Genomic DNA, 13,742 nt, shown 5'->3' with positions numbered 1-13,742 from the left:
GTAGGTTTACAAATGGTGAGGAAAAAAGTCTTCCCTCAGGAATATTGGACATTAGAATATTTTTACTGTAAGCAGGGAGTCAGGGGAGGAGGGCTCACAGCAACTCTCATTAGAAACATAGTTTGGATGATGTTTGGAGCTGGCTAGTATTTTTCTTAAAAGGTGGTAGCGAAGGTATAGGCTTGTTCTTGAGATTTTTTTTTTGTTGTTTTGGTTTTTTTTGTTTTTGTTTTTGTTTTTTTGTTTTGTTTTGTTTTTGGTTTTGGTTTTGTTTTTTTTTTTTTGTTTGTTTGTTTGTTTTTTTTTGTTTTGTTTTGTTTTGTTTTTGCTTTTTTCGAGACAGGGTTTCCCTGTATAGCTCTGGCTGTCCTGGAGCTCACTCTGTAGACCAGGCTGGCCTCGAACTCAGAAATCCACCTGCCTCTGCCTCCCAGAGTGCTGGGATTACAGGCATGCACCACCACCGCCAGGCTCTCCATGCTGTCTTACCTACCCGTCAACTCAAAGACCCTCCTTCTACTTCCTGAGGCTGTTCTTGAGATTCTAAAGAACATTGTATTTGTTAGACTATGGGAAGACAATGGATAATTAACATTTTCTACATGTATCCTAAGATAGGACAATATTTTGTGTCTTCTTTTGGTGATGAGGAAACAGCTCAGTCAGTAAATTGCCTGTTCCAAAGCTTGAGAGGATCCCAGTTAAGATTCCCTGCAGGGACTTAATGCTAGAAGGGCCGGGGGGTGGGGGGGGGCAGCCCTGGAGCTCATTGGCTAGCCAATTTAGTCAAATCAGTGAGCTCAAAGTTCAGCGAGAGACCCTGTCTCAAAACTAAAACCACCAGCTGTTGGTCCTTGCCTTCCAGACTCAAGCACTTATATGCACACATCTTATTTTTCTGTTTTATAATACCACTATAGGTTTTATCCTACTTTATGGATAAGAAAATGAAGCTTGGGAAAAAAATGAGATGACTAAATTTGGCAAGACTAAGGAGAATTGAAATGCAGACTTAGTCCTGACATATAATACCATATAATGTATATGGTCTTCTGTTCTCAGGAATTCCTGCTGCATCAGATTTCAGCAGAGAAGTATGCTGATGATGTTGTATTTAAGCACAAGCTACAACATACAAAGGGCATCAGGATATGTCTAGATAAACTTATCAGGATATGTTTAGAATATAAGAGTCATTTAAGTTTGTAGGGAGAGAGAAAGAATGAGAATTTAGATGACTTTAACAACAGAACAGCTTTATTTAACCTGAGAATGATCTATCAGAGTCTGACACACCATGGTCAGATGTAGGTCGTAGAATGTACCTGTTAATTCTAAGGAAGAAAATCCTTTTGGCAGAATATTAGAAAGTCTTTATAAATATGGAATGACTGTTTTTTGCCTGTCTGCTCCATGGTCCCCCCCCCCCCCTTTTTTTTTAACCAGTTAGGAAGTCAGCTCACTGTAGCCTATGACTCAAATGTAAAGAAAAATATTCTAATTGTAAGCAGTTTTAATGTTGATTAGAAATCTATAAAGATTATTAGATTGGATCTTTAAAAAAAACTATAGTAGAAATGTAATAAAATTTTTGCAGTTGTTTGTTAATATATCACTTTAATAGTTACTTTTCTATTACTGTGAAAAAACACCATGACCAAGACAATTTATAAAAGAAAGTGTTTAATTGGGCTTACAATTCCAGAGGATTAGAATTTATGATGGTTGAATAAAGTCATGGTGGCAGGAACACCTGAGAATTTGACTCTTAAAACAGCAAGCAAGAGACACAGTGCTAATCTCAATGCTCACTGCTGCTGACACATCTCCTCCATTAAGGCCATACCTCCTAATCCTTCCCAAACAGTTCTACAAACTGGGAACCAGGTATATGAACATGAGCCTATGAGGGCTGTTCTCATTCGAACCACCACTGGTATTTTTTCAATATTGATTTATTAATGAAGGTTGCGGAAATGATTGTTTGTGTAGTTACAGTAATTACAAAACACACCTCTTTTCTGTTTCTCAACACTATTACAGTAGATGTGTAGCAATTCCTGTGATAGAGTGGTAACATTATTTTGGTAAATCATAATTTACTTAAGAGAATCTACAGAATATTTAGATAAAAGGTTTTATCTGTTACCTTAATGGTTTAAAGAATTGGGCATGATGGTGCACTTCTGTAATTTCAATTCTAAGTTGAGGCAGGATTATAAATTCAATGCTAGCCTAGACTACATAATGAGACTTTGCCTCAGAAAACCAGAAACTTGCAAAGATGGAACGTTAAAAAAAAAAAGATTCAAAGAGGATCTGCTGTAAAGATGGGACTCTAAGTTTGGGGTCATGATTTTTGCCTTTAACCCTAGTGCTGGGGCACTAGGGAGGCAGAGCAGGCTATCTAGGGACAGACAGTGAGACCTTGTCTAAAAAAACAAAATGTTTATTTTTATTATTACTATCATCATTGTTATTTGTTTGTTTGTTTATTATTGAGACAGGGTTTTTCTGCATAGCCTTGGCTATCCTAGAACTTGTTATATAGACTAAGCTGGCCTGGATCTCAGAAATTCGCTCACTTACCTCTGCCTCCCAAGTGCTGAGATTAAAGGCATGTGCTACCACTGCCTGGCAGATATTTCTTAATATCTGTTATCTAGTCAGATTTTATATATTCAGTTAACTCATAAACATCTCTCACTTCTTTAATGTTTAGATTCTATAGAAAATTGCTTACAATCCCAGGTCTTGTCCTTATAATTTCTCACATGTAGCTTCTGTTAGTTATATTCATAACAGGGATTCTCTTAACGTGTTTCTCTGTGTGTTTTATATTTGACTCTTTTTTGTTGTTGTTGTTGTTTTTTGGGGTTTTTTTTTTTTTTTTTTTTTGGTTTTTTTGAGACAGGTTTCTTCCTGGTTGTCCTGGAACTCACTCTACTGTAGACCAGGCTGGCCTTGAACTCAGAAATCCACCTGCCTCTGCCTCCCAAGTGCTAGGATTACAGGTGTGCACCACCACGCCCCGTTTTATATTTGACTCTTACTATGAGCTTTGAACAGGTTCAGTTTTGCTACATGAGAATACCTCAAAAATAATGACTTTTATCTTTTAAAGATTTATTTGGCTTATTCATTTTGCATAGAAATTTTAAAAAATGTAGAAAAAGTAATAAAGTGACATTTGTGAAACTTTTCAGCTTAATGTATTTTTATTTTTTAAGCCAGAGGACAATCTTGCTTTAAAAGAAAAAAAAGCAAAACAAGACCCAAAAACCCAGAGAAGGCAAACTTTAAATTTCTGCAGCTTCTTAAAGTAGGAAGATAAAAAGGAGGAAGAAGAAGCTATGTCTTTTGAGTTAGGAAAAGTTAAATTTGTTTGAGTAATTCAGAAAATTGGGCATGTTCAACTTAGCCATACCCAGGGGCTCCATAAACAATCGCATAACTGGAGTTTTTTAGAGAGAGATGTTATTTGATAACATAATTATTATTTCAGTATTTGATAATAGAGTGCAAGGTTCTTCAACTTTCTTTGGTTTTCAAAATAATGTATTGCTTGCACATAGTGGGCAAAGAATTGGAAGATGAGATGGCTCTGTGGAAAAGATGTTGTTACCAAGCCTGCTGACCTGAGATTGATTCTTTACATGGTTGAAGAAGTATATCCCTCCCTCCCATCCTTTTTTCTCTGTAGCTTTGGCTGTCCTGGAACACATTCTATACACCAGGCTAGCCTTGATCTCACAGATATCTGTCTGCCTCTGCCTCCTGAGTGCTGGCATTAAGCCAGCTGTGGGATAAGACCCAAATCAAAATGACAAAATGGTTTACTAGCACCTAATTATAACAGCCATGGCTGGTTGGTTTTGTGTGTGTATGTTAGTTACTCATGTATTGAAATACATCTGTCTATCCTTCACGGTTATTATTCATACTAATACTCAACTCATAACATTTTTAGCCAGTGGGGCTTCTAACTGATAGCTTTTGTTATATTGAGTATTGAGAAGAGCCTAACACATTTATTTTTTCCTTATGCCTCAGACTTAGAATCTGTCATTTCTTCACAAAACCCTGCTTCACTGTTAGCTGTAAATTTGTATTAGAAGACCATATTGTGGATACTAGGAATGTTCATCATACTGAGATGACTGTTTCTCTGAACCTTTTCTGGTGTATAAGCCTAGTTTTTAAAAAAACACTTTATGAATTTGTATTGATCCTAATAATTCATGTTTGTTCACTTTTCATATGCTCTCATCTTTTTAGAGACATGTCTGACAGGATCTTCTTTTCCCACCCTCCAAAAGCTGAAATCAGAGAGTATACACTATTATGCTTACTCTTAGTTTTTGTGGATTCATGCCTCTCCCCCTGCCCCAAATTAGTTGATTATTTCTCAGAGTGAGGTCTGATTCTATAGCCTGGGCTGCAAGGGAAGATCCTATTTAAAACAACAGCAGCAATAACCACAACCATTACAGTGTCATATGTCTGTAGTCTTAGCAAAGAGGCTAAAGGGTAAGGCCAGCCAGTCTACATACAAATTTCAGGCCGACTAAGACAAAATCGTGTCTTTAAAAAAAAAAAAAAAAGCATCATGACCAGTGATTTTAAATCCAAATCTTGTTTTACTGGTATGATGGGGTATCCAGGACATGTTGGTAGAGGAGAATTGGGTTCAGATGTTGCCATATTGCCTTGATTTCTGTTAGTGACATTCCTGCATTTGCCTTTTGCCATCTAGTTCTCACTGGTGTTAGTTTGTTTTGTCAGTGCTGGACTCACCAGTGCAAGCGGCTCCTTCCCAGTTGGCCTCTGGTGCACAGCTTACCTCCTGCACTGCTTGTAGACAGGGTGCTGCTGCCCAGGATCTTCAGATCCCAAAGCAGGCACCCGAAGGCTCCCACTGGGGCCCACTGGATTCACAGGAGCACACTGACTTCTCCCAGCTGGCCGCCCGGAAGCCCAGCTAGCCTCTTGCAGGACTTGGAGATGTGGTGCTGCCGCCCAGGCTCAACTGGAGGTCAGCATGCAGAAGAATGCGAATTGATCCATCCTTGTCTCCTTGTACTAAGCTCAAATCCAAATGGATCAAGGACCTCCACATAAAGCCAGACACTCTGAAGCTAATAGAAAAGAAACTGGGGAAGACCCTTGAGGACATCGGTACAGGGAGAAGTTTCTGAACAGAACACCAATAGCGTATGCTCTAAGAGCAAGAATTGACAAATGGGACCTCATAAAATTACAAAGTTTCTGTAAGGCAAAGGACACCATCAAGAGGACAAATCGGCAACCAACAAATTGGGAAAAGATCTTCACCAATCCTACATCAGATAGAGGGCTAATATCCAATATATATAAAGAACTCAAGAAGTTAGACTCCAGAAAACCAAACAACCCTATTAAAAAATGGGGTACAGAGTTAAACAAAGAATTCTCACCTGAAGAACTTCTGATGGCGGAGAAGCATCTTAAAAAATGCTCAACTTCATTAGTCATTAGGGAAATGCAAATCAAAACAACCCTAAGATTTTATCTTACACCAGTCAGAATGGCTAAGATTAAAAATTCAGGAGACAGCAGGTGTTGGAGAGGGTGTGGAGAAAGAGGAACACTCCTCCACTGCTGGTGGGGTTGCAAATTGGTACAACCACTCTGGAAATCAGTCTGGCGGTTCCTCCGAAAACTGGGCACCTCACTTCCAGAAGATCCTGCTATACCACTCCTGGGCATATACCCAGAAGACTCCCCACCATGTAATAAGGATACATGTTCTACTATGTTCATAGCAGCCCTATTTATAATTGCCAGATGCTGGAAAGAACCCAGGTATCCCTCAACAGAAGAGTGGATGCAAAAAATGTGGTATATCTACACAATGGAGTACTATTCAGCCATTAGAAACAATGAATTCATGAAATTCTTAGGCAAATGGATGGAGCTAGAGAATATCATACTAAGCGAGGTAACCCAGACTCAAAAGGTGAATCATGGTATGCACTGACTAATAAGTGGATATTAACCTAGAAAACTGGAATACCCAAAACATAATCCACACATCAAATGAGGTACAAGAAGAAAGGAGGAGTGGCCCCTGGTTCTGGAAAGACTCAGTGAAACAGTATTCAGCAAAACCAGAACAGGGAAGTGGGAAGGGGTGGGTGGGAGGACAGGGGAAGAGAAGGGGGCTTACGGGACTTTCGGGGGGTGGGGGGGGGCTAGGAAAGGGAAATCATTTGAAATGTAAATAAATTATATCGAATAAAAAAAAATTAAAAAAAAAAGAAAAAAAAGAAAAAAAAAAAAGAAAAAAACCTGAAAAATCAACCAAATAAAACTACTTGATTGCATGAATTTCATTTGCTCGTCGCTATGGCTACTGTAATTTTTCTATCTATCGAAACCTTAGAGAAACAATTTCCACTTGCACTTTTCCACCTTAACCTTGTTAGTGTTGTTCTAGTTATCTTTACTGCTTATGCTGAAGATAGTTTTGGCTCTCTTATTTGAACCCAATGGCCTTAATTGAAATAACGTTTCCATGCTGTAGAAGAGTGCACTTATCATTGTTGGCTATTTACTCTGTTAAACATATTAGCTTCTTTTTTTCCTGCTTTCCTCTCTGGCAAAAACCCTGATATATTCTGAGGATGTCACTCAGTGGTAGCAGGCTTGCCTAGTGTATGCAAGGTCCAAAGTACAGTCTATAACTCTGCAAATACAGCCCCTCTCCCAACATATACAACATATATGTGCTGTAGAAATCTAACATTAAGTAAGTTTCCCCCTTTCAAACAAGTATCTCATCTTGTGTTTCCTATTTTAATACATTTGTGTCATTTTAAGAACTAAGATGAGATATACTATGTTCAAATGTAATAAACAACATATATACAAATAATAGTAGATAAACATATCTATGTTCACAGTATTATACAACCATTAACCTTTTCTAGTTTCAAAACCATTTCACCACTTCATCAAGTATCTTCAGTATTTGTGTTATTTATAAGTATGTACCAACATGCCTAGCATGGTTTTTAAAGAATGACTGCTTTTTTTTTAACTATGTATACATTTGTGTCTGTATATGGGTTTGTGCATTTGAGGCCAGAAGATGGCATTGTCTCCCCTAGAGCTGGAGTTACACCTAATATGGGTATTGGGAATCAAACTCAAGTTCTCTGCAACTGCTATGTCATCTTTTTCTTTTTCTTTTTTTCTTTTCCTCTCTTTTCCTTTCTTTCTTTCTTTTTCTTTTTTTTAGATTTATTTATTTTATGTATATGAGTACAATGTAATTGTCTTCAGATACCAGAAGAGGGCATCGGATCCTATAATAGGTGGTTGTGAGCCACCATATGGTTGCTGGGAATTAAACTCAGGACATCTGGAAGAGCAGTCAGTGCTCTTAAATAATGAACCATCTCTCAAGCTCCCTGGTATATCATCTTTTAAGCTCTGAGCCATCTATCCAACTATTTTTTTTTTTTTTTTTGGTTTTTTGAGACAGGGTTTCTCTGTGTAGTCCTGGCTGTCCTGGAACTCACTCTGTAGACCAGGCTGGCCTCGAACTCAGAAATCCACCTGCCTCTGCCTCCCAAGTGCTGGGATTACAGGCGTGCGCCACCACACCCGGCTATCTATCCAACTTCTAAAACTGGTTTTTGAACATTTAAATCTCCCAAGCTCGCCCTACTTTTTGAAAATGTATTAAGAACAAACACATTCCAATTCTTCCAAGGGTTATCATTGCTCCATGTATGAAGTTGAAACTTAATATGGCTAACAAAAGCCTTTACTTTCCAGTTTTTGCCATTTTATCTTGTTTCATTTATGCCTCTTTGTTCAGTATAGGCCCAGTTCTTCATTGTAGATATCCTATAAGTCTTTCTCTTTCCCTTTCTCCCTCCAAGGCAGGGTCTCATTATTAGTCACAGTCATTTTGCAACTTAACCCACCTCTACTTCCCATGTTCTGGAATAAAATGTGTGTGTCCCTCTGTGCTGCACCCCCTTCCCCCTTTTTAAACTTTTGAGACTAGACATCACAATATAGACTTGGCTGGCCTCAGAGTTGTGGTGCTCTTCCTGCCTTTTTTTTTTAAGCTATTAAAGATTGTTATATGCCCTTCTTTTGTACTTCTTTAACCCCTATTCCTTGTACTGCTTTTAGGTTACCCATTTCACATTGTCCTTACTTATATATTTTTCTGGAACAATGAACCCATGATAGTCAAATGCTAGGTAATACAATACAGGCTGCAACTATAATGAATAGGATTTTTAACAGAAGTCAAGATTATTTAATAAATTATTTTTAAAAAGGTTTCAAAGATAGGAGGGTAGTTCTTGAGCTAGACCTCAAAGGAACCATTCCCATCAATACTAAAGTGTGTATGTGTATTCTTTTTTAGTAGCTAGCAACATAGTTGGGATTCAGTGAAAGGTATATGATTATAAACATAATAAGTTTAAAATGCAAATCATATCTTAATGGTATTCTAAAATACAGATTTTATCTGTTTGCTTTGCTTATTAGATTTATAAAATCTGTGTTCAAAATCCAAGAAAAGAGGTTCTTTGTGTTAAAATACAATTTAATTCTTTATTTTTATCATTTTGTTGCTGTTGTCTGCATGTTGTGATGTACATTAATTACTTTATTGTTAGTTGGACAAAATAATTGATCAAAAGAGCTTTAGGAAGAATTGTTTATGGTTCATCAATTATTTAGTTCCTCATGCTTGGGAAGGTATGATAGCTGCAATGTGACAGCAGTAAAATGATGGGAGTGGGTATGAGTCTTGTATTCTGTTTCACAATCCTTTTAGAATAGTTCCAACCACATTCCAAATTAAACTGTTTTAGAAGCACCCTCAGACATGCACAAGAGGTGTGTCTCCCAAGTAATTTCAAATTCCAGTAGATTGACAAATGAAGATGGACCTAATAGCCCTATATGAAGTTGTAATTGTTGAATTAAAACCACCTTTGATTGCTCAAAGTTATGGAGTTAGTGCTTCCATAGTTACCAGCACACTGTTTGGCATTTTATAGTACTCTGTGTTGTATTATATTTGCTTTCATGATTAGATGGCTTATCTTGATGATGGGCAAGTACTGTATGAGAATCATGTACTCATTTAGATTTCTGGCAAGTCCTTTCTGAACTGCTCTTAAACATGTTTTGTCCTTACTTACTGCCCAGTTTGAAACAGTCAGTCCTCAGCTCTCTTGACAAAATAATAACTTTTCTGGTGATTGTTGTGTATACTTACTATCATGATTCTTATCCTGCCTTCAAAGATGATAGTATATTAAAATTATCAAATTATATAATATACCTATTATATATACCTATTATATAGGTATATATAGTATACCTCTAATGTCAGTTACACTTACTTAAGGCTATTTGAAAAACTCATGCGATCTGCCCATTACAAAGACATCCTTATTTTATTAAGTCCATCTCTGTAAACTCTTAAGGTTATACTCTTTCTAACCTGTTGTTTGATGATCCTTTGTTGGCCTTTGTTTTTCTACCTTACTAGTTCCTTGTCTCGATTCTTAATTTTCTGCCCTCATCATCTATTCTTCATGGCAGCACACTGTTTAGAAGAGAAGAATCTTATGATACCATCACTATTTCTGTAGGCACCAGCTATTCTTAGAAAGTTATTCCTGTTGCATAGTTGAATGTACCTCAAGGCATCATGGCAATCAGACAGATGTTAATGTAAGTAAGAGTTGAAAAAACTCGGCAATTCTGATGTAAAAGTGCTTTTGGTTGTTTTTTAAGGATTTGTCTTAAAGGCTATAGAAAACTTGCCATTTCTGATTTGATTTGACTTTTGATTTTCTTTCAACTAAAATCTCTTGTGAGAATCAGCCTTATTTGCATTTTGATTGCCTCTCATAAAACCTACCCAGAATGCTAAGAGCTTTGGTTGAATCCCAAGGTAGATGTAGGAAGATAGAACAATTCCATCTGGATAGGTTAATATACCCATGGCTTCCTTGTTGTATGGAAATGTTATAGTTATGAAGCAGCATTTTAATAGTTTTCATAGTTTATAGCTTATTTATGGTCATTCTTTAATTTACCTGTTGGAAAAAAACTGTTTTAAAGTTTTTATTGAAATTTTCTTTTTCCACAGAACTCAACAAAAATCCAGTGGAAGGCTTTTCAGCAGGTTTAATAGATGACAATGATCTCTATCGTTGGGAAGTCCTTATTATTGGTCCTCCAGATACACTTTAGTAAGTATACTGGAACTGACATCATCACTCCTTCAACTAAAATTAAAACTTAATTTTGAAAATTGAAAAAAATTCTAAAGTAGCAAGCAAAATGGTTATAGCGAGTATCATTTCAATGTGATCATGTGCCCTTGTGTTATGCTTGAAGCTCTAATGTCTAAAACATGTTTTTAAAAAGATAGCTTCAGAAATTTAAGCTATCTTGCTGCTGGAATAAATATGTTATGAAAAGCTTTTTCTAGTGAGGTTATATGTAACCCCCTCCACACACACACACACACACACACACACACACAGGGTTTTTCTGTGTAGCCCTGGCTGTCCTGGAACTTTCTCTGTAGACCAGATTGACCTCAGAATCAGAGATCTGCATGGTTCTGCCCCCTGAATCCTGGGATTTAAGATGTGTGCTGTGTGCTACTATTGCCTGACTGTAAATAATTTACACACACACACACACACACACACACACACACACACCTTCTATAATTTAGGATATTAATTTTTGTAAGCTTGGAGAAGAGAAAATTTCATCTCTAATTATATATTTATGTGTGCTTCTGTGAGATTATGTTCATGTGAATGAAGGTGCACTAGGAGGCCATAGCTGTTGGATCCCCTGGAGCTGGAGTAACACCTGATTATAAACTGTTTGATATGAGTATTAAGATCAAATTCAAATCCTTTAGAGGCTCTTAACCTCTGAGCCATTGCTCCAGCCAAAAGAGAAAAAAGTCCTATGCAATTTAGAGAAATTTCTCAGTAGTTAAGAGTACTGAGGTCCTAGGTTCAATTCCCTATGGAAATGATTTTCCTTCTCATGTTTACCATGCCTTGACCCCAAAGGAAACACCATAATTAAGGATGACAGTTTTACTATTTTTTTTAACACCACTTTTTAAAAATAATTTATTTTTCTTTTATGTTCATTAGTGTTTTGACTTCATGTAGGTCTGTGTGAGGGTGTTTGATTTCCTGGAACTGGAATTATAGACAAGTGTGAACTGCCATGTGGGCTCTGGGAATTGAACCCAGGTCCCCTGGAAGAGCAGCCAGTGCTCTTAACTGCTTAGCTACCTCTCCAGCCCCAGTTTTACTGTTCTTAATGCCTTATTTATTAAAGAATAAGATTGCAATTTTTTCTTTTTAAAAACAGCTCCTTTTTATGTAATTAAATCAATTAATATCTATGTGTATGGTGTTTTGCATGCATATATATTCACTGTGTTTGTCTGGTATCTGAGGAGGTGGATGGCATGGGAACCTCTAGAACTGTACTTATAGATGGCTGTGACCTGTCCACCAATAGGTGCTGGGAATTGAACCTAGGGCCTCTGGAAGAACTGCCAGTACTCTTAACTAATGAGACATCTCTCTGGCCCTGAGATTTTTACATAGAATGTATTCTGTATATCTGTGTTTTACAACTTAAGGGAACTTTCAAGGTCTATTTTAATAATTTTATAACCTGGTCTTCACAGAGTATAGTTTATAAGACTATATTTTGTTAGTTTAGTGTTAGGACATAAAATAACTTATTAACTAACTACCAGTTGTTGAAAATGAGGCGAATGAGCTAGAGAATGATAACAGATCTTTACATCTGCAATTCTTTGGGAGTGCACTTCCTTCTTGTAAGTCCTTCCCCCTAGCCCTCAAGTAGCTGTTTGAATATATATATATATATATATATATATATATATATATATATATTTTTTTTTTTTTTCAAAAAGTGGATATATATGAAAAGAAGGGCTGGTGAAGATGACTCAATAAATGTTTGCTATAGAAATGTGATGACAATTCCCAGAACCCATGTAAAAAAGTGTAATGTAGTAGCCTGTGTTTGTGATCCCAACACTCCTGTTGCAAGATGAGAGATAGAAATAGGAGAATTAACCCAGTTATCTTGGAGTAGACATTTGGCAGAAATGAGGGAAGCTCCCTCAAAAATAAGGTGGAAAAAGAGAGGAAAAAGTTAAAGCAATGTGGGAGTTCATGTTTTACACAGTGGGAAAAGGGTGGTTCATGCTTTGTTATAGTTTTTAGCAGTCATTGTTGCTCATATGTTTGTTTTGTTTTTGTTTTTGTTTTTGTTTTTGTTTTTGGATTTGGTTTTTTGAAACAGGTTTCTCTGTGTAGCCCTAGCTGTCCTGGAAATCACTCTGTAGACCAGGCTGGCCTTGAACTCAGAAATCCGCCTGCCTCTGCCTCCCAAGTGCTGGGATTAAAAGCTTGCGCCACCACTGCCCGGCTTCATATGTTTCTTTGAAAACAACATATGTTTCTTTGAAAATTGATATATTTGCATCCATCAGTTTTGCCAGTTGATTTAGGTGAATCTGGTCATGGCATGGCATTAGGATTCTTTCATAGCTGCCAGTAGCCACCGGAAACCAGTTTAGAGATAACTCCCTCACAATCACATTGTTATTTGAGGTAAATTTTATAAATTTTGCAAATCATACTATGTAAGTAACCTGGTCTATGATCCTAACACAGTTCTGGTCTGTTCTTCATGTTTATTCTTCTGTGTTTAAAATAGTGTTTGGTTTTATTCCCTCCAGGCACAGTACCTCTAGGGGATACAGAGGAACATTTTGATGATAGGATTCCTTTACCCTTAGTGTAGCTATAAAATAATGAGAATTATTCTCCTAAACCAAGTTCTTATGGAACATTGTTTAGGAATCCAGGCTTAAAGCTTCAACTCTTTAGGGATCACTGAATTTTTTATCCTTACATGCATTTGTGTCAAGTATTATTACTTGATCAACAAACACACACACTTCTGGGTTTTTAAAAGATAGCTACTCGAGCATGTGGTGCAAACTTTTAATCCCAGCACCAGGCAGCAGGGCTCCATAGTGATACCCTGTCTCATATAAAGTCCATATAGTAAGACCATTTTAGTTAACAGCTCATTCTTTTTATTAACACCCCATTTTACTGCCCCCTCCCCGCGCACGTGTGTGAGGCCAGGTTGGCCTCAAACTCAGAAATTTGCTGGCTTTTGTCTCTTGAGTGCAGGAATTAGAGGCATGTATAACTACTGCCCAGCTTATTTTTATTATCTATAATTATGTGCTCATGTTGTAGAAATTTTAAATCCCAATCCCGAGTTTCTACCCTCCTTTGATCATTCAGTTCCTGGATAAAAGACACACTCAAACTTTGTATTTGTAATAAGCCTTAATCAGCATTAAGAGCTGGGGAGATATCTATCCTCTATACTATTATTTCTGTTTCCCAGCCAATAGTCCTATTATATAATTTGCCATGTTTCTTCTGGGTTGCACTTAACTCTAACTGGCCATACAACATGGCCATTATTTCAAGATTAATCTAACTGGTGGCAGCTTCTCCTCCATTCACTTCCTTCTTTCCCTTTCTCAAGGTTTTCCTCTGACCTCCAGCCCTGGAATCCTAATCCCTGCCTATGTCTGTAGGCTGTGAGCATCT

The 13,742-nt window shown here is 37.2% G+C and overlaps 1 pseudogene; it reads left to right on the top strand.

Annotated features, from left to right (window-relative positions):
- The window catches only part of LOC127685017 (ubiquitin-conjugating enzyme E2 G1-like), a 122,321-nt pseudogene that overhangs the window by 85,054 nt on the left and 23,525 nt on the right, over nucleotides 1-13,742 (top strand).

Source organism: Apodemus sylvaticus, chromosome 5 (assembly GCF_947179515.1).
Source record: "Apodemus sylvaticus chromosome 5, mApoSyl1.1, whole genome shotgun sequence".
NCBI lineage: Eukaryota > Metazoa > Chordata > Mammalia > Rodentia > Muridae > Apodemus > Apodemus sylvaticus.
Note: the sequence above shows the minus strand (reverse complement) of the source record. Positions and strands in the feature narration are given on the sequence as shown.